Source organism: Arvicanthis niloticus, chromosome 12, assembly GCF_011762505.2.
Source record: "Arvicanthis niloticus isolate mArvNil1 chromosome 12, mArvNil1.pat.X, whole genome shotgun sequence".
Taxonomy (NCBI): Eukaryota; Metazoa; Chordata; class Mammalia; order Rodentia; family Muridae; genus Arvicanthis; species Arvicanthis niloticus.
In genome coordinates, this window is record NC_047669.1 from 42426401 (window position 1) to 42449335 (window position 22935).

General features: G+C 39.5%; 1 pseudogene; it reads left to right on the forward strand.

The window, feature by feature from the left end:
• The first annotated feature begins 20023 nt into the window (after positions 1-20023).
• LOC117717618 (high mobility group protein B3 pseudogene) lies at positions 20024-20610 on the forward strand (annotated as a pseudogene).
• The last annotated feature ends 2325 nt before the right edge of the window (positions 20611-22935 follow it).

Consider the following 22935-nt stretch of genomic DNA (forward strand, 5'->3'; position numbering starts at 1 on the left):
ATATTCTCTGTGGCGTTACTAGGTACAACCACTGTATTCTTTTCTGTGCTGTTTAGGACATGGAGACTGATGGGTGTGAGTTAATGTCTATGTTTGACTTTGATGGGCAAGGCATTTGTACAAACATGCAAGCCATTAAAGCTGTCCAAGGATATTTCCTTGCCCATGTAGTAGGGTTACACCTGACCTCCAACCCTTGTAATGGAGCTTAAACAATGTTCCTATCATGGTAACTGGCACATTGAAAGCATGCAATAAATCTTAGTTTTTAAGCTCATGAGTAAAAACAAAAAAAAACAAAACAAAACTGGGCATGGATCTCTAAACTTTCTAATACAGAGACTCCTAGGGAAAGAAGAAAAGCATCATGATTCTATGAGTAAAACATCCATTTAAGAGGGTGTGTGGGTTGTTGGAAAGGTCACAGAATACAAATTGGAGTTGTTTGGACATACTGTCTATGGAGAAGAGCAGATTGTCTGGGACAAAAAGATGAGACAAGGGATTCCAGGGAAAGGGTCAATGGGGAGACATAAGTAAGTGTTGGCTGAAGGGCCATAAGGCGTGCCTGCAGAACAAGTAGCGTAGGCAGAAGTAGTTACAAAAGCTGAGGGCACAGAAGGATAGTTTCTGGCTGTGGGAACTGTCAGCAGATTAATGCAAACCCAGAATACCCAGGGAGAAAAGTCCTTTGCTGGTCCTTTGTTTGCCATGCAGTTTTGCTAACGTACTTCTAACATGCTCCCAGCGTTCCTCTATGATTGGAGACTGACAACTGAGTCAGTAGGAAATGTATGAAAGCTTATCCCTGTGTTTAGAACCACATCCAAGGGAGATATTTGCTCATTGTTCAAATTTTAATTGATTTACTATATTTTAACTATATCTACTTATTAGCAATGCCATACAGAGAAATTTTTCCATTGGTGCAATAGGATTTGTATGATATGATGCATCCGTTTGCATAAGGACCTGGTGGAAAAACACTTTGGAAAGAGTGGTTACAATGTGATCTGAACTTGAAAGGTAGTAGGTTTGCAGTTATTGCTCATTAAATAGAATTACACATTCTATGTGAATCAACACATTGGCAATAAGAAATGATACATTTTTCAAAAGTTTAACAAGATAACTACACAGAAACAACAGGCTGCATTATGAAATAATGAATTTGAAACTGTAAAACGTGATACAAACATTCGATAAAATTTTCTTTTTCTAAAAGTACTTTAGGAACCATTTCAAGGGTTGACATTAAGTCATGACTCATAATTTTAATTTTATAAAGAAGGGAGTGTCAGGTATTTGTTTCTTTGATTTGTATCTCAGTAAATTATGGTGTACTCAGTGGGGCTTGAAAATAAAAATCCAAAGCAGACTTCAAGCTGCCTTTGATGACATTGCATTTGGTTGGAATGTAAATATTCAAGTTTAAAGGTCTTAGTGAATCCATCATTCTCTGTACAATAACACATACAGGTTTTCAGAGGTTTGCTCTTTTTTTGGCCACAGAGAAAAGAGGATCACCCCCACCTCATGTCTCATTTTCTCTTCATCTGTAGACTGCATTGGCACTAAGGGAACAACTTATGAGGTTGCTTGGGAGAGGGGGTAAAACAAGACAGAGGACACCCCACATTCAGAGGACACTCCACATTTTGTATGTAGGGATACTACTTTAGTCAGTTTCTGTGAGTAGCTTTTGCTGCCTTGGCTTTGAGGAAAGACCAGATAAAACCTCTCTCTTATAACAATACATTGTTCCAAAATACGGTAGATATAGATTTAGGGACAATGCATAGACTTCCCCAGTCAGCAAAGAAACACCAGTGGTTCAGTCTTAATGATACAAATGTTGCAGTAATATTTGATTTACCACCATTTCATGAGCTCTCCTTTAAAAGAACTTACATTATTTTTTAGAACCCTTGTGCTAATTTTCTCCACCTCAGTGTTTCTAATATTCAAGTAAAAGTTCCCCTAAGAAAGTGGAAAATTAAACATGTGCCTAGACAAGGCTGCTGCTTCTCGTGGGATAAACCAAGGCAGAAGGCCGTAACTGAAAACAGAACGAGCCCCTTCTAAGTATGCCAATGTGCTGGCATTTGGGCTGTCAGCGATTACCCCTGAAAAGTAAATTCAATTTCAAATAGCTTCCCTGAGTATCCTAAACGGCTGAAATACATTTGGCACCAGTGATTCAAAAATTAATTTGTGGCTTATTCAAATTACTGTATATGAGGAGAAAATACTTGAGTAAATGAGTGTAAACCAGTTTTCTAATGTTTCTCATTTGCCTAATTGCTTTCCCAAGGAATAAATGCAAACAAACATGAAGTTCATGGAAGATATAAAACCTGCCTATGATTATAGTGTTTCCTCCCAGGATTTCATAGGATATTGCTTCTTTCTTGAATTCTGTGTGTATCATGCTCTATCATCCATAAGAGTATAACACAACAGCCACTCAGTCCCAGTTTTTTCTTTCCTTTACTCCTTTTCCTCAAATCCCTTTTTGCTCTCCACGTCCTCCCTTCCTTCTTTGATGTCCTTCCTCTGCCTTTCCTAGCTAAACAAAATAACTTTTATTGTCTATGTACAGCAGATTGTGGGTACAAAGGTAGGCTGTAACCATCACATCCAGGGAATAAAATGGTTTTTTGATATTAGCATTCATGGCACAGGAAGATAGAGAATATTGAAGAAACAATAAATCTATCAGTCTGGCTGAATGGAAAGAAAGCAGAAAGAGAGAGAGGTATTGGTCAGATTGTGAAAGCCCACGCTTTCTGGGTTGGCCTTTCATTTTGGCTGTAGTGGAGAACTATCAGCGGTCTGTAAATCACAACACATGCTTTAGCGTAATTTGAAAACATAAACATGAATTAAATTATAGGTTCATCTGGACTAACAGACATCAACAATAAAAGCGACTTAAATAAGATTAAAGTTTATTTTTCAGTTTAGTGACAGTTAAGTCTTAAGCAGCACAGACTAGTGGCTTGGCTCCACAGAGTCTGGGCTCCATACCCTTCTAGTTTGTTGCTTCTTCGTTCTTAGACAATGTCCTTGTCCACACAGCCCACAATAATTGGCTTCTACTTCCACATGTCTGCTGCGGAAAAGTGGGGCAGAAAGGACAAAGTCTCGGTTGAAATATAGATTTCTATTAGGATAAGACAGAATATTCGGGATCAAGTGCCAAACATAATTTACTGGTAAGTAGTCTGAGAAGTGCTGTTGTGTGTTAGAATAGGACATCTGGCTTTGTCGATTTAAATCCCTCTCTATCTTAGCACTGGCTCACACCTGCAGGGTTCTGAGCTGTATGTTCCCCAGCCCGAAGGGACAAGATTTGATGGTTTTATGCAGACATGCAAGATGATGGAGACATAAGGCACATGGTGTCAAGAGAGTTGGGTTTAAAATATAAGGCTAAACAGATGACAGAGCTATTTTGGAAAGTTCTTCACACTTGGCTGGAGGAAGTAGGTCAGGAGGGGTAGGTCCTTAAGAATGTCTGTTCCTCTTCTTTCCCCTCTTCTTCCTTCACCTCCACTTCCCTTTTCCTTCCCTTTTCTGCTCTTCCCCTGCCTCCCCTCCTTTCCTCTTCTATCCTTTGATTTTTCTGCTTTTCTCTCCTGCCCTTCCCTCCCCATCCCTTCCCCTCCTTTCCTCTCTCTTTCTCCTTCATGAGCTGAAGAAACTACTGTGTACCTGATTCCACTTAAGTGCTTGAAGCTTAGCAACCATAGAGTGATTCCTCTGTCACCATGACCCCCAAAGAAACCCTTCCTCCTTTGTCAGGCTTTGTTCCTTGTTCATGATAAAAAAAAATGAACTAACACCCACAGATCACCTAAATCTGCCAAGCATTGGTTGTATTACTATTGATGAGATTATGCATAAACAGTTGTTAATCAGAAGAGTTTAAAAGGCAAAAGGTGCTCTCTTTGTCTTGCTGCTAGGATACACTATAGGTGCCATCTACATAAAGGCACATGTTCTGTAAATACATTCATACCTTAATAAAATAATAGACCAGTGTAACTAGGGATAGAATTGTTGAAGGATAGAATTGTCATCTTGGTTTACTTCTTTCTAACCAGCGCCCGGAATATGATAGGCCCAACATATCTTGGTTTGGTTTATACTTTATCTAACAGGTTTTACCTTAAATCACCACTTTCAAATGTTTTGAGGGAAATTATTTTTGTTAGTTGGAATTTTTCCAAAACTTTCTCATCTCATTTCTCTTAACTTGCTATGGTGGCTACATGGTAGAGGATGAAAAAACAGGTTAAAATAAAACCCATGTTTCTCCCATCGCCAGGAAGAAATCTGGAAGTCCGACTCTTTAAATGTGTAGATTTTTATGTGTGGCTGTTTGAACTGTTGTAGTTTCCATTCTTTGTAAATCATTGTCATACAGGCCATTCAGTGATGAGTTTTGCCAAGAGAATGAGTATCGAGATGACTAGAATCCAATGATGGCCATAAAATTTAGTTGTCTTGAGAAGGAAAAGAATTTACTTCTCATTGTAAGTATCAGAAAACAAGCTGGACAGGCTTTGGAGTATTTTATTGAAAGTCATCATTTAGAAAGCTAGAATCAGTTTTGAGGACTTTTTTTTTTTCTTTCTTTTTTTTTAATCAGGAAAAATGTATAAATGCAAAAAGGAAAAGGAGCCTTTAGGTATCCAAGATGGTTTGTTTTCTTTTCCCACAGAGAAGAGAAAGTTAGAAACATGGAAACAAACTGGCTCTTACTTGGCTTGTTTTCTTCTCTAACTCAAACCTGGGAGTAGGAATCAAAAATACCTGACTGTCTTGGGAAAACTCTTGGGGCCTGGGGCTTGCTTTTTGATACTCAGATGGGGTGTGGCTACCAGCTCTTCACAGCCACACCCATCAAGTCCTTGTGCTACTGGTGTCAACTGGGTGAGGCTTTGAAATAGCTTTATGTCAGGACCCAAAGGCAAGATCTGTGCTGCTAGGCTGAATAAAGCCTTCAGAATCACAATATGTCTATGTACTTCAAGAAGGATGTATCAAGGCACTACATTTGGAAAAGGAGACAACAGAAATTATGAATCTGCTTGGTGACAGGGACCAGTTTCTTCCCAGCAGATATTGTGGACAGATTCCTAAGGGCTAGATGAGATAAACTGTCATGGCCTCTAGAGAGAGCAAAGGATAAACTAGGTAGACGTTTTGGAAGGGGGAATAGGAAGAGAATGTTTAATAAACAGTCTTTTTAATGTTTATTAAAAAGAAGCGAGAAACTTTGACTTGAACGAATGGCTTTCACTTGGAATGGAGATTTCTTTTCTCTCCCCTAATAGTGATCCTATAGAAACACTACATGGCAATGCACAAGGGGTTGTTTTGTAAACATTTCAGGATTGTTACAAGTGTTTCTATGTCTGCCACTTGCCCAGAGCAAATACTGGTGTTTGTGGTGCTTAAAGTATGTACTATTTAGGTCAAAGGATTCATAATCACAAACTCTATTTTGTAGAAAAGAATTCACAATTACTCAAAAAAAAAAAAAGCACAAAAATTTGTGAATTTTCCACAACTTGATGATTTTTTTTTTCTACCAGGTAAGGATAGAAAATTTAAACTCTCTAAGAGAAATCCAACTACATGAACACGTCTCAAAGAGGTTGGAAGCTCCTGAAGAGGTCAGTGAACATTCTGTGCAAGGAACAGAAAATGCCTACTTGCCAACCAACGGTAGAGCCTGGAGGCAGAGCCAGGCCGTTGGCTCCATCTGCTTTGTGCCTGCTGTTTAGTTTGGCAAAGGCTGGCTCCTTTGCAGGAGGGAAATGGTTTCTACATTGGTCTGCAGAGTAAGAGGATGTGGACTCAGAAGGAGAACTGAGTTGTTCTGGCTAAATACATTTGCGTTATTTTTGTGGGACCTCCCCAAACACATTGATATTTTTGGAAGGATGAAATAAAGGCAGCAGTGACAAAGAGGACATTATCATTGCCGCCCGAGTTGGCATAGCGTACAGTGTTTATTTGTTAATGAATAAGAAAAGTTCCAAGTAAGTCATTTAGCAAATCTCCCTGATACAGAACCACCTCTTTCTATTCATTAGTAGAGTGGGTAATGCATTTTACATCTTCTACATTATTGGGGAAGAATAATTCCATATGGCCCCGAGTGCTACTTTGGAGGAACAGCTTTGTCGTGTAATTAAATGTATATGTAAATGACTCATAACATAGAGAAGTGGTCAGGAATATGGATTTACAACATTTATTCCTGCATTTACTCGATCATATGTTAACAGTGCTGTTAAACATCACCATTGCCCTAGCACTGAGAGTGATTGTGTCTTTCAGTACATGGTTGTTTTACTAGTGTAGAAAAGTTGAACAATGATGCATTGCAATGGGGAGAATGTCAACATAAAAGCTAACTGAACCTAAACGTGGCATAAGGAGTAATGATTAAGAATCAATCTACTTTGGTGAATGAGAAGAGGGAAGTGATATCTGTGTGGATGTCTCATGTGAAAATGCATGGAATCATCTCTGTTATGGAGATAGTGCTTTGGGATAGAGACAGTTTTGGAGTTATTAATTTTAAATTTGTATTCAATTCTTATACCCCATTGGCCCTCCTCCAATTTCTTCTTTATTCTCCCACCACTACTTACCTTCATATGACTTTTAAAAGCACATTGAGTCATCTTAGTGCAGCTAGTATGTGCATAGGTATAGGACCATTCACCTGACTATGGGTGACGTATCAGGGGAGCCAACCATGAAGACTAAATCTCTTTCTAGCAGCCATCAGTTACTTATAGCTCATCACAAGGCAGGGGGTTGTGACTCCATCCCCTATTCATGCATGATTTTTGTTTGGTTTGATCTTGTGAAGAAGGTCTTATTTATGCTGTCAAAACGTCTTCAAGTTCATGTGTATAATAGGCTTTTCATACACAGAAAACACTTTCTCTGTATTCATCTTCCATGATATTCCCTAAGCCTTGAGAGGAGGGGATATGACACAGATGTTCCATTTAGAGATGAGTACTCCTCAGTTTCTTATTTATTCTTCTGTATGTTGACAGGTTATAGGTCTTTGTGATAATAGCTATCTGCTGCAGTAAAGGTCTCTGATAAGAGCAGAAAGCTACACTAATCATGGATATAAATATAAGTATTTAATAGACACTTTAATACTCTATTCATAATAGTAGTAACTTCCCCCTTAAGGCCTATCATCTAGCCAGCCATCAGTCTTTGGTCTAGTCAACAGTTTTAGACATGAGTTCTATATTGTGAACTGGGTCTTCAATTCAATTAAAAAAATGGCTGATTACTTCTATAACATTCATGCCACTGTTGTTGCCAGTCATTTATTACCATTTGCAGGTTCATAAGTAGGCAAGATATTAATTACTTTTCTACCCTGATAAGATGTATACCAGTGTCCAGCATCATGGAAGCTAGCAAGTAGAGATGAAGTTTCCATCCCACTATCAGATTGATTTCTTGCAGTTGTCCTTATATGTACATGTATTCCGTGACATGCACACATATATGTCTGTTATATCAACCAACATACTGTGTTAAATGATGTTGGCTATGTATCCAAGACTCATGGAGAAATTTCTGAAAATGGTTAATTTGACGTATGCTTTTCTTCTTTTTGTTTCTGGTATTGTCATTTTCTACTCTCAAAGAACACAAACATTTTAGTTTTATAATTTTTTTTAAGCATCTAGGCTCTGTAACCCCAGAGAAGACTGATATTATCAGAAGAACCTAGTGCTAACACATGCAGTTAACTACGACTGTTGATGATTATAGTATTATGTATTTGCTTTCCTAGTACCTCGTATTATTTACAAGCAATTAAGACAATAAGACAATTGCAGTCTATTTTAATTCTGTATGATTATTCTGAAAATTTTCTTACACTGACCAATATTGAGCAAAGCTATTCAGCATCTCTTTTCCCTTTCACAATTTATTTCAGTTTAATTTGCACAGTCTCACTAAACCCCCAGACAAATTCTCCTGTAACTAAGAGGAAATTCTTGCTTTAAATTTAACATTGTTTTCCTTGCTCTCATTTCAAATGCTCATGATTTCCTATGAATGTCAAGTGGACAGAACAATGTCAAAAATTTTAATATCTCTCCAACTCATAAAGTTGTAAAATCTAATTTTCAGTTTGACACAAAATTCAAAAACAACTCAAACTATCGAAATGCAACTTCTTGGAAATATCTCCAAATGGACTCCAAATTCTCTTTTGTAGTTGTGGGTCTCATTTCCCTCCACATATTTGTTAATTTTGTTCTTTCCCCTCCCACGTTACAGAAAAGTGAGAGCTCAAATAAGTTCCACATGACCCTGGAATCCCACTGCATCAGGTTGGACCCAACTGTCTGCTTTCTTTCTTCTTCTACACATTGTGCTTAAACCTGTCCTTTATTTATCTGTTCTACAAGGGATGACTTTTTTTTTCCCAAACACTTTCTAAAAGAGGAGGATTCCTGCATTTGTTACTTTTTTTTCACTCCTTTGACAAAATACCTAATCAAAGCAACTTAATAGAAACAGTCATTATTTTGACTTTGAGTATCCAGTCTGTTGTGGTCAGGGTATCATGGCAACAATAGTCTGAGGTAGCAGGTCTGATTGCCAGATAATTTCAAATGTAATCAAATTTGCAAATCAAAATTAACTTTCACAATTATTAGCATTCAAATAACATATTTCATATTAGACCAAATGTGTTAGAATTCTACTGTTCCAGTTCCTTCCTTTTGATATTCTTTCTGGAGTTATCTTCTAATCCTTTGGAAGTTACATAGAGCAGGCCTGGTTCTGGTTTCATTTGTGTTACTGTGATTCCTGACCACAGGCAACAAAAAGGTGATTGATAAAGATTTGTCATTCAGCCTACAGTTTCAGATTTAAGTCCATCATTGAGAGGAAGTCAAGGTGATACCTTCAGGAACTATTCACATTACAATCACAGCCAAGAGCAGAAACATATGAACATCTTATGCTTTCTGCTTGATGTAGCATTGTCCTGTCTCCCATGGTTTAGGATGCCCTGCCTAAGGAATGGCTTGAGTAAACTAACAATCAAGATAATCACAGACATGCTCATAGGTCAACTTAATCTAGACAATTACTCAACTGAGACTCTCTCTGGTGATTCTAGGTTGTGGCAAGCTGGTGATGAAAACAAATACTCACATCTAATTAACATTTGCACAAAATGCTTTCATCCTTTTATGTCAACAACCATAGGCTTCCAAAGTCTCTCTCTCTTCCTAGGTCAGTTCTTTATCATTTTTCTCTGGTCATGGTTTACAGTATATGGCTAACTCCTGTTTTCATAACTTACTCAGTTTGGAAGTTTCCTAGACTGCTGTGCCTTAAATTGAACACAGAACTCTAGGTGCAGTCTAATAAAGCTGTCATTCTTTACTCTAAAATGACAAATTTTCACCAGCACGTCTCAAGATTGCATATTAGGAATATCGGGCACTAAATTTCATTATTGAGTTAAAACAGCATTGGTTTGACTTAAACTATAAATCATACTTTAAGGCTTTATACTTCCTGCCCTCCATTACCCAGAACTCAAACTGATTTTGGACTTCAGTGAAGGAATTCTAATTATCTACTTTAATTTTCCTCTTATTATTCAGCCTTGTTTGGGGATATGTTGCATGTCTTTAGTGGATTCTAAACACTCATAATTACTGTCAATTCATGTATGTAGTTTTGACTCATTCTCTTCCATATTTTGATGTGAACTACTGATAAAATTATTTGCTGTGAAATTATTTGTGTTAAAAGAACTTCTTTCCAGGTTGCAAATAATCCACTTGTATTTATGAAAAACTAAAAATGAAGCTAAGTGAGTGGTCCTATTGCTAAATTACTTCACATCATTAGTTCAGTTCTTTAGAGAGATTGTAAGATATAGGCATACCATGTTTTGTGTCTCCTATGTTTTCTAGGCCTGTGGAAGCAGGAAAAATGTGTTCACCTTATATTACCTTTCAGTGAACTCATGATAATTCCTCATAGAACTGTCCAGTTCTGGCTAGCACTGCTGTAGACTTTAATCCTTTTAGGTATGCTATTTCCAAGTTTTCTCCATGTACAGGAAAATCATAGACTAGAGGCCTCTGTGAGATTTCAGCTATTCTGTTTTCCCATTTACTCACTGGCACACCTTATATTTATGTTTCAGCCACAGGGGGAAGGAGAGGCTTCCCCTTGATGAGTTGTACAGTGTGGTCAGAGAGCCTTCTTCTAGTATTTATTCACTTCTTGTTAGTGTCTTCAGTATAGTATTTATTCTGGGGAATGTGCTCAGCAATATACAAGGAGATCAAATCAGGGGCATGGACTTTCACCGACTGTGTTTTCGGTGGTAAGGGCCTGCTTCTTCACACTGAAGTGGGGTCTCTTTTTTGGTATGAGAACCAACCCCATTCATAAAGTCTTTATCTGAACAGCCTTACCAACCCCCAAAGGCCTTCCCTCTTAATTCCATCACCCTGGCAGAGACAATTTCAGTGTATGATTGAGCATATATTCCATTGTGCAGACTTAAAATTCTCATCTCTTTCAATGGTCAGCTCCCAATGACTTCTCTCTCCCCATGTAGTTCTCCAACAAAAAGCTCCATTTAAATTGCAGAATTACAGTTGCCCATGGAGAAGAGAACAGCTCACATTGTGACTGCTTCTGCTATATATTTAGCATATATATATATATATATATATATATATATATATATAAACCCAATGGCCAGATTTTTTTCCCATGGATTACTTTTCACATATCCTTGAATCCCAGCCCGATGTTTGCACTTGGAAAGTGCTCTACAATGATGAAACACACATAAGTGAAATATGTCTGCTATGACCACACTTTCCTGATGCTTTATAGAATCGTGAGGTTTTAAAAACCACCAGTCGGTATCAGATTTTCCTTGTTTGTTGATGAATATGGAATGTTTGAGCTGGAAGACTCTGAGAAAAGTTTATCTGGTCCAATTCTTTATTTTACAGAGACAAAAGCTTCATTGCCTGCTGGCCATTATCTGGTACCTTCAGGCACTCTCTGATCTTACATTCCTTGGGCTCCATCCAGACCTAGGTCTAAGATACGAAGTGCTCCTAAAAAAATGCATTCCACTTGGATAAAGCAAAACAAAACAAGAACCAGGCACCTATTTGACTAGCAGACAAGATGATGGAGGATACATCAGCCACCAGCTATGCTGCGGTTCAAAAAAATGAGGCATATTTAAGCGGCCCTTGGGTTTTCCTCTAAAGGTCATTCAGTATTTGGGTTACTTCAAGGTTTCTGGCAGCCTAGTAATAAGGACTTCTGATAATCTATTTCATGTATTTAGATATTGAAATATAGCTGCAGTTTAGACTGAAGCTTTGTTTTTTGAAGGCAAAACTCAGTTGCTTTTAAGGTTGTTTCCCTCCATTTGTCCTAAGACTATGGCCATTGAGGGAGCTCAGGGCTCTCTGCAAAAGGCTGCCCTTGGCTTGTCAAATTGGAAAGTTCACCTCAAAATCTTAGAACCTCTAAATCTGGGGGGTCTCATTACTGAGGGCAGATGGGGGTGTTTGAAGACAGGCTTAGGTAGAGAGAGGATCAGGGCTGCCCAGCTCAGTGGCTCAGTTCAGGTTCTCCAACCCATCTCCTTGGAGAAGATTCTAGGCCCCCAGTTAAACTGCCCTTCAGATTACTCTCATGCAGTAGCGCCTCTTAGGCAAGGACTTGTTAACTTTTCATTTCACTCAGTGGAGTCAAACATGGAAATTGGTCCCATTTACCTGCCTTTCCATCTTGTGAAATCTTCAAAGGAGACGATTTCTGTCGCACAAATTTCTCTTTGGATCGAATTGGCTAAAAATCAGGTGTATATGACTCCTCTAACTCTTGCCATCCTTGCTTCTAGGGTACACAGAAGAGCTAAGTCATTAGGGAGTTAGTTCACTGTTCTTCTCCCTCCCCTCCCCTCCCCTTCACTCCCCTCCCCCTTCCTTTTTTATCTCCCTTTGAGTGTGTAGCTACACTTCATGTTTGCACTGAAAGGATTCTCAGGGCATGGAGGAGGGGTGGGTAGGACTTCCTAGAAGTGCATCTGTACCATCAGCTGTGGTCTCAGTTTCTCAGTTCTTCCAAAAGGACTGTTGATCTGACAAGGGAATGTGAGGCAAGGGACTCCTGTAGATCTTAACGGAAAAAGACAGTCGGAGATGGCCAAATCCACTCTTGCCTGACAAACAGAGGGTCTCGAAGGACACTGCCAAGGTGCCTTGTTTGCACAGTTGGCTCATAGATGCCTGCATTCTGCATCCAGAATTGTGAAAGTTAGACATGTCCTCCGGCTGAACGTGATGTTTGTTTTCATTCAGCCTTAGTGTCTGTCCCTCACATCTCATTATCCTGGGGCTCACTGGGCATGAGCACTTCTGCTTAACATCGCTTTGAATAAGCCTCCTAAGTCACAAAACAGGAACAAACGCCCATTAAAGAAACAAGTATTGCCAATGCTTAGCCAGGTCCACAAACCCTTTGGAATAAATGCTGATTTATCCTTAGGAAAAACAAGAGTAGAACAAGAAGGTATTTATGAAACATTAAAATCATGGAAATGGTTAAAGAGCAGCTATTTATTAATGTGTTCTCCTCCCTGTCCACTTCTCCAAAGAGTACCATTTATACTCTGCAGGATTAGCTTGGTGTAAGGAAGCCTATCTAATGAAAATCCCATGCTGCAGACTGAGCTGAGGGAGCAGTGTGAGGGCTCAGACCCAGGCCTTCGAGGCCGGGTCGGACACTGTGGTACTTGGTTTGCGGTGGAATATCTGGAAAAGGCATTGGTTACATTTTTGTAACCCTGGCTAATGAGTCCCAGTCGGCAAAACTGAGCTGCACACCACACAGGCAGCAGACCATCAGCTAGATTCCCATGAATGCAAAGATGTCATGGAAACAGGTCTTGCCTTTTCATGTAACCTGGCAGCTAATTTCTCCCTTAATTAGCCACAATACTATTTATGTAAAGACAAACAAAAAAAATGTTATTTTCTTAAATAAAATTGTATTGGAACTTGAGACATTATTTTCCAAGTACGTGATATTTTCTTTCAAAGGAAAGTTTGAAGGTCAGGGAGATTTTTGGTGGTCTATTAACCATTCTTGTCGGGGTTTCTTAAAGGAGCATGTGCTGAAGAGAGAATGTGCTTCACCTGGCTGGTTTGGCTCTGCTCTAAGAAGCTAATAAGTCTTTAGTGTTTTGAACTTTGCAAAGAGTTTGGATATCCAGTATTTCAAATAGAAGTCCTTTCATGGATTAGACAGGGATGAAAGGGATTAGAGAGAAATGTCAGGATACTGCTGCTTGGAAGGTCTTCCGAGTCATCCATAGCCTCTACCACCCTGTCTCAAATTGTGTGGAGTAGAATTCAAAATCAAGTCAGTCTGTGAAATGTGGATCACTATTTTGCCTGTTGGGACAGCACATCATAGTGAAGTGTAGGCTCAAGGAGTTCAAGAATGAAAACAATAGCTTTATTTTAATGGAGATTTTTCTACTTTTGTTCATGCAATATCTTCCTTATTAAAAAAAAAATAACAAGGCTTATGTATTAAGGACATACCAAGGTCAGCAAAGTGTTGCCATTTTAACTCATCTGATGACTTGTGGAGCATTGACTGGGGGTGTGTCTGTACTTCCTAAGAGTTCGGTTTGGCAAGTCATTCTCCTCAATCTAGACATCTTGGGGTGACTAGATTTTCTACCCTTAGGAATCTGTGTTTGAAAGCCAGAAAGAACCCTTGAATACCACAGTATGTTCAAGTTTCTGGGTGTGTGTCTGAAGGCATGCTTGGTCTTATTTTCCACAGATTAACAGTTACCAGTTACAGTCAAGTTCAGTTCACCTTGAGACTCAAGAGAGTTGAACTGTGTCTCTGTACCTTAAAAACATTACATTTACTCCAGGAGAATGAAGGTCAGAGGACATCTTGAGGGAGAATGCTCTCTTCCATCCCTGGGGCCAAACACAGGTCATCAGGCTTGGCAACAAGTGTCTTTTCCACTGAGCTATCTTGCTAGCTACCCTTGATTTCTTTTATTTTGTGTTTTAATCCCTGATCAATCTAAAGGCAGTCTTTCACATCTTTGGTATTTAAACAAATTTATTCTTATTTTATTTTACATGTATTGCGGTTTTGCCTGCATGTATGTCTATACACTACATGTGTTCCTGGTACCTATGGAGACCAGAAGAGTATGTTGAATCTTCTGAAACTGGAGTTACAGACCATTTTAAATATTGGAAATTGCCCCTGGATCCTCTGAAGAGTAGCCAAGTGCTTCTAATACCTGAGCCATCTCCCTAGCCCCTATACCATGTTTTTTGTTTGTTTGTTTGTTTGTTTAAGTAAAACTTTTCTTTGGTGTCTTTTATCGTTACTCTAATATAAATGTCTGATAACTATAGTTAAATTATTTCTCACTTCCAAGAGATTTATGTTCCATCCTAAACTCAGTGCTAAAGAAATGAAACTCTGACAGCAGCTATGGTCACCTAAGTAAGACCTGTATAAAATAAAGTCAGTCAATAATTCCATCACGGATGTATGGGGGGGAGGGTATCACAAGGCTTGAATTCTAGATGAGGAGCTTTTTTTTCAATTGATGGCTGTACAGAGAAAGGCAGCCATTCTTCTTTGGGGATATTGTCACTGGTAGGTTGTCTCTGCTCTGGCAAGTGGCAGTAGTTAGACTCAGTGTGTTATAAAGAAGGAGAAGGAAGAAGAGAAAACAGAAGAGGATGAAGATAGAAGGGGTATGTGTTTGGGAGGTCTGGTGAGAGCACAAGGAGGAGAAATAAATATAAATATAAATATAAATATAAATATAAATATAAATATAAATATAAATATAAATAATGTGTGGATAAACTATGTGTTGACATTAATAAATGTTTATATGAAATATATGGATATTGTTAAATAATATATATAAATATATCTGTGATATATATATATATATATATATATATGTCAATATGTATGAAGGAGAGTGCATCTTTAGGCATGAGAGAGCAGGAAGATTTATAGGAACACTATATCAGATAGATTTTTCATGTTTGAATAAAAAGAGCCTAGGCTCCACATATGTACATGTATAGTCCAATCAAATATAATACATGTGTGGACATGTTATTTTATGATGTTTTCACTGGGTGGTGGTGGTGCACAACTTTAATCCCAGTTCTTGGGAGGCAGAGGCAGGCAGCTCTCTGAGTTTGAGGGCAGATTAATATACATAATGAGTTCCAGTACATCTCTTTACAGTGTGTCCTAGGGATGCGTATCCTCATGTTCCTTCATAGGTTGTACGCTTCTGCTTCTCAAGGAAGGTAGGGCACTCACAGGGCTGCTTGGTCCTGTATACCTATTAGCTCCTTGATAGTAGTTCCCATGTAGCTGATCCAGGGAAACTGATACCTGGGTGGTAGTTTTAAACCTCAAAAAAATTGACTTTTGAAAGAAGACATTTGTAGGGGTGGTTCTGATGTTACGGTCCTGTTCTCCAACTGGTGCTTGATCCATCAATAAAGATGCTAGTGGCTAATGAGCTGAGCAGAATAGGTGGGACTTCGAGTCTCTGCATCTGCAGGAGAACTAGGGGAAGGAGGAGAAGACAGGAGTTGTAGGAAAAAAAGCCAACCAGCCATGTGAGTTTTCAGTTGGAGTGGCCAATGGCTACTCTCAGATTATGCATGTGGTGGCAGGGGGAGGTTTAGGAGTATCCAGCCATAGAGTTAGCAAAGGCACTTTAAGATTAAATGTCCTGCCTCTGTGTGTATGTGTGTGTGTGTGTGTGTGTGTGTGTGTGTGTGTGTGTTGTTGTTGTTGTTTTTAATCTGTGGATCTAAGGGAATCTGGGTTGGGGCTGGTAGTGAGGTTCACCCAGAGCTTAAAGCTGGGTAGCAAAAACTACATGCTACTGATATATATATATATATATATATATATATATATATATATATATTCCTTAATTGTTTCTACAATCTTGTGGGAATAAATACAAGAAATGTATTTTCTGTAAAGTCTTTTGAACAACTTTGATGAGTCAGTATCTAGTAGGGTTTATGTGGGAATCAATTACTTTTTTGTTTGCTATTCCTCAGGCTCTGAATTTAGGACAATGTCTTGGGTGGTACTTAAATCATACTTGAGTTGCCTGCATAAAGTGGTTTATGTGAAGGAGAAAAACCTGGGATACCACTCCTCCAAGTTCTCTTTTTTTCTTACTAGCAGAAATAATATAAAATTTGTTTTTGTTTTTATTGTTGTTATTTGTCTTTTTGTTCTGTTTTGTTTCTGTTTCATTTTGTTTTTGTTTGTTTATTTGTTTCTTTTGAGACAGTTTTTCTCTGTATAGTCCTGACTGTCCTGGGACTCATTTTGTTTGATCAGGCTGGCCTTGAACTCAGAGATCCATGTGCATCTGCCTCTGCCTCACTAGTGCTGAGATTGAAGGAGTGTGCCACCACTGCCCAGCCCTGAAATAGTATGAACTTTTAAGGTGACATTAGTTGGATCAATTTGAACCACTTGTGAGAGAGGGGTATCCACTATTTCAGGAAAAACTGGATTCTTAAAGCTCCTGCAAATTTGTTTAGCAATCAGAAACTTTAACAACATGAAGTAGGAAAGACTTACTTTCTTTTATTTATGAATTTATTCTTAAGTAGAGAAATGGAACTTTATGAGACAATGAGGCCCTGGAGTCTCAATTACCTTCTTCTAAATCCTCTACCTGATACTGTTTCCAGTATGTCTATGAAGCGTATCATCATCCATTGATGGGGAGAGTCAACTTGATTCTTTTTGCAGGGACTTTATTGGGTATTTCAGTGCTGCAAAATCCTTCAGAAGAGTAGTCCATGTGTGAGCCTATGGTAAACATCAGGTTGAGGCAGTACCCCACTTATGAAAAGTCTGCTTTCCTGTGTTACTCCCACCTGATGTCATTGCAGACACTGAGTGCAAGACTAATGACAAACTCAAGACTCTCATGCCCTTCCTCTGGATTACAAGTGGAAGACTTTTGTACTCAGCTCTTAAATAAGCATATTAAAGTTTAAATTGTAGCTTTGTGCTTTTATAGATATGGAATCGGTGATATGAGTAACATTGAAACACTTAACAAGACAGGAAATTATGCAGGCAAGCTAAATTTAGACCAAGGATAGTAAATATATAAAAATGATTGTGAATTATTGTAACTGTGCCTTCTATCATTCTACTAAAAGTAATTTGTAGTTGAATAGGAAATGAAGGTCAATGGCAGTCAGAATTAATTCTTACTGAAGTTCAACAACAGTCAGAAGTAATTCATTTAGGTTTATCAAAGCCATGGGATTTATGCAAGAGAACTTTATACTGTAAACCACCTTCAAACATTCACAGAGAAAAGTTCCATTTGATCTTCAGTTACTTCACCCATGTATATCATGGCAGACTCTTTGTATGCATTTTGATAGTTTGACTATTGAGATTTGAGCCCTTAGTCTTAACATTCTTCTTCTCTAGCCCTGTAGAATTAAACTGCAATGGCTTATGCCTGTAACTCAGCCAAGACTCTTCCTTTCACTGTTTATGTCTGCAAGCCTCCCTTCTTCTGGTTAACTATTTTTCTAACAGTCATTGCCTAAGAGTCTTCTAGAGATAAGCAGTGGTGGGAGTTTGAGCTTTTTGACTATTTCATCCCCTCAAGCCTTTTAGCTCATGGATGGAGGAGCCGAAATACGAGAGCTGAGGCTCTGGTCAGCACAACTTCCAAATGAAGTTTATTTTACAGAGATCCTTGAAACTCTGTGGCTGGTTATCTTCACTTGACCGACTGTGAATCTGCGTGGAAGAGAGCCCTCTCTAAGCATCTGGCCCCAGAAACTCTAGGTTCATACTCAGGTAGACTTGTAGTGACCACTTCCAGATTTCCTTCCTTTAGTTGTAATGTTGAGTCAGTGAAGAGAAGCCTGGTCTGTAATGGATACACCATGTTTCTCAGCTTTCATCTGGATGAGAATATCTTCTCTTACAGTGGCTTACTCCCTCTAAGGAGCCCTTGCCACTGATGGAATCAGGACAGGAAATAGTTTGCAGAGTAAGGGATGCAGAGCCAGAGTGCTGAATTCACCCAAGGCTGGGGAGGAAATGTGTGTCATGAGTCTAGCGCTAGCTCAGGGGTAGAACAATTGCCTAATCCTTATGTGAGGCCCTAGTGTGATCACTAGCATCACCAACAAGCAAAGTAAAACAAACAAACAAAAAATTAATGAGCCTGCTATATGAAGGTGGTAAGTTGTACTTTCTCATAATATCAAATATATCTTTTTTTAATTGATAGTGCATTTTTAGCATATGAAAAGCTTTAAAGGGGGTTACTTTATTATAATTATCAAGTCTATTTCTCAGTTGTTTTCCTTGTGTTTAGGGCAGGAAAGACTTAGTTTTCAATTTGAAATCAAATGCATGAAAGCTTACTTCAGGTCAGTACATTCTTCTACTATGTCCTAATAATCAAAACCTTAATACAGTTTCTCTTCCTAATTCTTAGATTTAATGATTTTTAATAGCAAATATGAGAAAGGAGAACTAACACTCAGGGATATTTGAAGGATCATATGGAAACCACCTATTGTAATACTTAATAAAATATAGACATATATAAAAATATAAAGGGAATAACACAATAACAAGGTAGACAGTGCTACAACTAGACACTCTTCAGTGCCAGAATACAGTTATATGTAGTTGGATTGTTGGCCAAATGGGCCCCATGGAAACTCAAGCTACTGCCAAGACTATCAATTGCTCTGCACAAACTGATTGTATGGCCCTATTGCCGAAGACAACAGCTAGACATTTTACTGAATGCAGAAGTTGATTTGGTGCCTACCTAGAGCCTTCATTGCTATTGACTAGTGTTTATGGTACTAGAAAGTACTATGTCTAACTGTCATAGGAGAATGGTAATGACTACCCAGCTATCTACAACCTGCCTGTGATCTACAAGAATAACATGCCTGCGAGATATACTGGTGTAATAGAGGCACAAACACCTTGAGAGTAACCACCTACTCTCTGATGGGTTTTAAGGCCTGCTCCATGAGATGGAATTCATGCCAGATCCTGCTCCGATGGCCGAAAACCTATAGATAGGCCATGGACTAGAAGAAAATCAAATGCAGTTGTTCTGCTAAAGAAACATGGAATGTGGCAATTAAATGATAATTCTGTTATACCCATAGATCAGTGCATTGCTCAGCCATTGTTGGGAGCTGACTTTTAGCAGAAATTGGCTATCAGCTTTGCAGCCATCTTGAGCCATATACCCTGACATGTGACTTGGATTACAATAGCCTACAACAGCTGAGCTCACTCTGATAATCTTGGTTTAGATACCTTGAGATTAAAGGTGTGTGAGATTAAAGGTGTGTGAGATTAAAGGTGTGTAACTTAGAAGTGTAAAGATCAAATTTAGAGACAAGACCTAAGGGCATGATTAAAGTTGTAACTTAGAGGCGTGGCTTAGAAGTGAGACATATAAAAGGCTAGAGGCAGACAGAGAAAGCAACAGATTACTTGACATTAGGTAGAAGACACTTGGCTCTAGAGAGAACCAGACACAGCAGAGAGAAGACAGGTAGCAGGCACTTGGAAGAGAATTTGGAAGAAGTAACTTGGAACTTGGAGGGACTAGGAGCTAGGGACTAGGCACTAGGAACTCAAGACTTAGGACTTAGACTGAAGAATAAACGGGATTGAATTACACTCTGTCTGGTCTGCATTCTTCAAGCCATCACCGGAGATGCTTCCTCTTGAAGTAACTGGGAACCAGCACAGAGAACCACTACTGGACTATGTGCAGAGAACAAGTGACTTCAAAACTCTCATTCCTGAGACTAGCAAACAATACAGTCAGGATGGCTAAAGGTGACCCCAAGAAACCAAAGGGCAAGATGTCTGCTTATGCCTTCTTCATGCAGACATGCAGGGAAGAGCATAAGAAGAAAAACCCAGAGGTTCCAGTCAATTTTGCAGAGCTTTCCAAGAAGTGCTCTAAGAGGTGGAAGACAATGTCTAGCAAAGGGAAATCAAAGTTTGATGAAATGGCAAAGGCAGATAAAGCATGCTATGATCGGGAGATGAAAGATTATGGGCCAGCCAAAGGAGGCAAGAAGAAGAAGGACCCGGATGCCCCCGGAAGACCTCTGTCTGGATTTTTCTTATTCTGCTCTGAATTCTGCCCCAAGATCAAATCCACAAACCCTGGAATCTCTATTGGAGATGTGGCAAAAAAGCTGGGTGAGATGTGGAACAACTTAAGTGACAGTGAAAAGCAGCCTTACCTTACCAAGGCAGCAAAGCTAAAGAAATATGAGAAGGGTATTGCTGACTGTAAGTCTAAAGGAAAGTTTGATGGCACCAAGGGTCCTGCTAAAGTTGACAGGGAAAAGAGTGGAAGAAGAAGAGGAGGAAGAGGAAGGAGGAAGATGAATAAAACTCTGTCTCTTTGTGAATACCTTAGAGTAGGAGAGCGCTGTGATTGACACATCTCTTATTTGAGTCGTGTCTACTGCCCTTGTTAGGTTTAATTACAAAATTTGATCACGATCATATTGTAGTTTCTCAAAGTGTCAGTGGTTTAGATGAAGTGGCCATGGGTGTCCGGAGCGCCCTGAAATTGTATCAAAGTGGTACGTAGCTCCAAACATTTTTAAAATGAAAAGGCACTCTTGAGTCCTCCTCACTCAGTGCACTTTGCTGTTGGTGTGACAAGGCATTTGAAGATATTTCTGGCATTTTGTTCTCAACTCATAAGGTAGTGTTAACAGTATGGTTACTGGCTAGAAATCCTGAGTTGTCAACTGTACATATGTATAGTTTGTAAAGAGAACAAAACATCCCAGGCAGATTCTTGATGCTCCTTGTTTGGTGTGGAGGCTGTTAGGGGAAGATGCCTTTTGGAGGGGGCCGTAGCTCAGGGCGTGCACTGTGTTGCTGTACCTGTTGATACTGTGGTGGGCATCCATTTAGCTTCAGGCTGTCTTGTTTTTGTATGTAGTGGCATAGCGTTCTGCTGACATTCTTAGTTGTGGAAAGGAGGAGGGGCCAGCTGGCATGAGAAGTGTTGGAGTTTTTTCTTTAGTTATGTGCAGTAGATTTTAAAACTTTTTACAGAAACTGTAGAACTCATCACTGTCAGCAAAGCACTACTGCATCAATGGAAGTCCAAGAACCCTCTGTACCTAAATGCAACTTGCAACATTCTGTTATTTTTTGTATGTTTAGAATGCTGAAATGTTTTTGAAGTTAAATAAACAGTATTACATTAAAAAAAAAAAACCCTCTCATTCCTAAATGTGATATATTCATCAATGCTCCTTCTCTCAGAGTTCTGAGAGCTATGGGAAAGGGGAAGGAGAAACACTGTAAGAATCAGAGGGGATAGACGACGTTAAGGAGCCAGTGTCTTCCAGAAACTGTAAGACCGATGCACATATGAACATACAGAGACTGTAGCAGCATGAACAGGGACAACACAGGTTCAAACCAGATAAGGTTCCAGAGCTGAGAGAGGGAACTGGACATAGGCTTCCACCCCAGATCAGGAAGATATCTGCTGCTATTGACATCACTCGAAGAGGAAAACTTAGTTTTCCCCAAAAAAGTTTCACAGGGTGTATTAACCACACTTAAGTATACACCCCGTGTCCAGCTAGCACAAAACAAACTCCAGGGTACTTTTGTAGATTTTCTGTCTTATTGCTTTGCTTGAGAAGTTTTTGTCTTACTGTTTTTTGTTGTATCATGGTTTCTGATTTTTCTGTTTTGTGTATATGTGTGTGTGCGTGTTTCTTGTGTTTTTCTCTTTCATTTCTTCTTCTTCCTTTGCCTGTTTGTTTTCTAAAGGGAGAAAAAAAGAAAGGAAACTGGGTGGATGGGAGGTGTGGAGGAGCTGGGAGAAGTTGGGGAAAGAGAAAGCATAATCAAAATACATTATATAAAAGTTATTTTTCAATTAAAAGAAAACAAAGTAAAGTGTTCACTTTCTCCATCTTTTCTGTTGATGCTGCAGCATCCCCACCTACTGTCCTCTGCAGCATCCTCACCTACTGTCCTCTGCAGCTTCCCCACCTACTGTCCTCAGCAGCATCCCCACCCACTGTCAGTTATCTGCAGCATCCCCACCTACTGTCCTCAGCAGCATCCTCACCTACTGTCCTCAGCAGCATCCTCACCTACTGTCCTCAGCAGCTTCCCCACCTACTGTCCTCAGCAATATCCCCACCCACTGTCAGTCATCTGCAGCATCCCCACCTACTGTCCTCAGCAGCATCCTCACCTACTGTCCTCAGCAGCTTCCCCACCTACTTTCCTCAGCAATATCCCCCACCCACTGTAAGTCATCTGCAGCATCCTCACCTACTGTCCTCAGCAGCATCCTCACCTACTGTCCTCAGCAGCATCCCCACCTATTGTCCTCAGCAGCATCCTCACCTACTGTCCTCAGCAGCATCCTCACCTACTGTCCTCAGCAGCTTCCCCACCTACTTTCCTCAGCAGCATCCCCACCTACTGTCCTCAGCAGCATCCTCACCTACTGTCCTCAGCAGCATCCTCACCTACTGTCCTCTGCAGCTTCCCCACCTACTGTCCTCAGCAGCATCCTCACCTACTGTCCTCAGCAGCATCCCCACCTACTGTCCTCAGCAGCATCCTCACCTACTGTCCTCTGTAACATCCCCACCTACTGTCCTCAGCAGCATCCACACTTGTTGTCATCTCATTAGTATTGATTTCCTCAGCATTCTCTGTCAA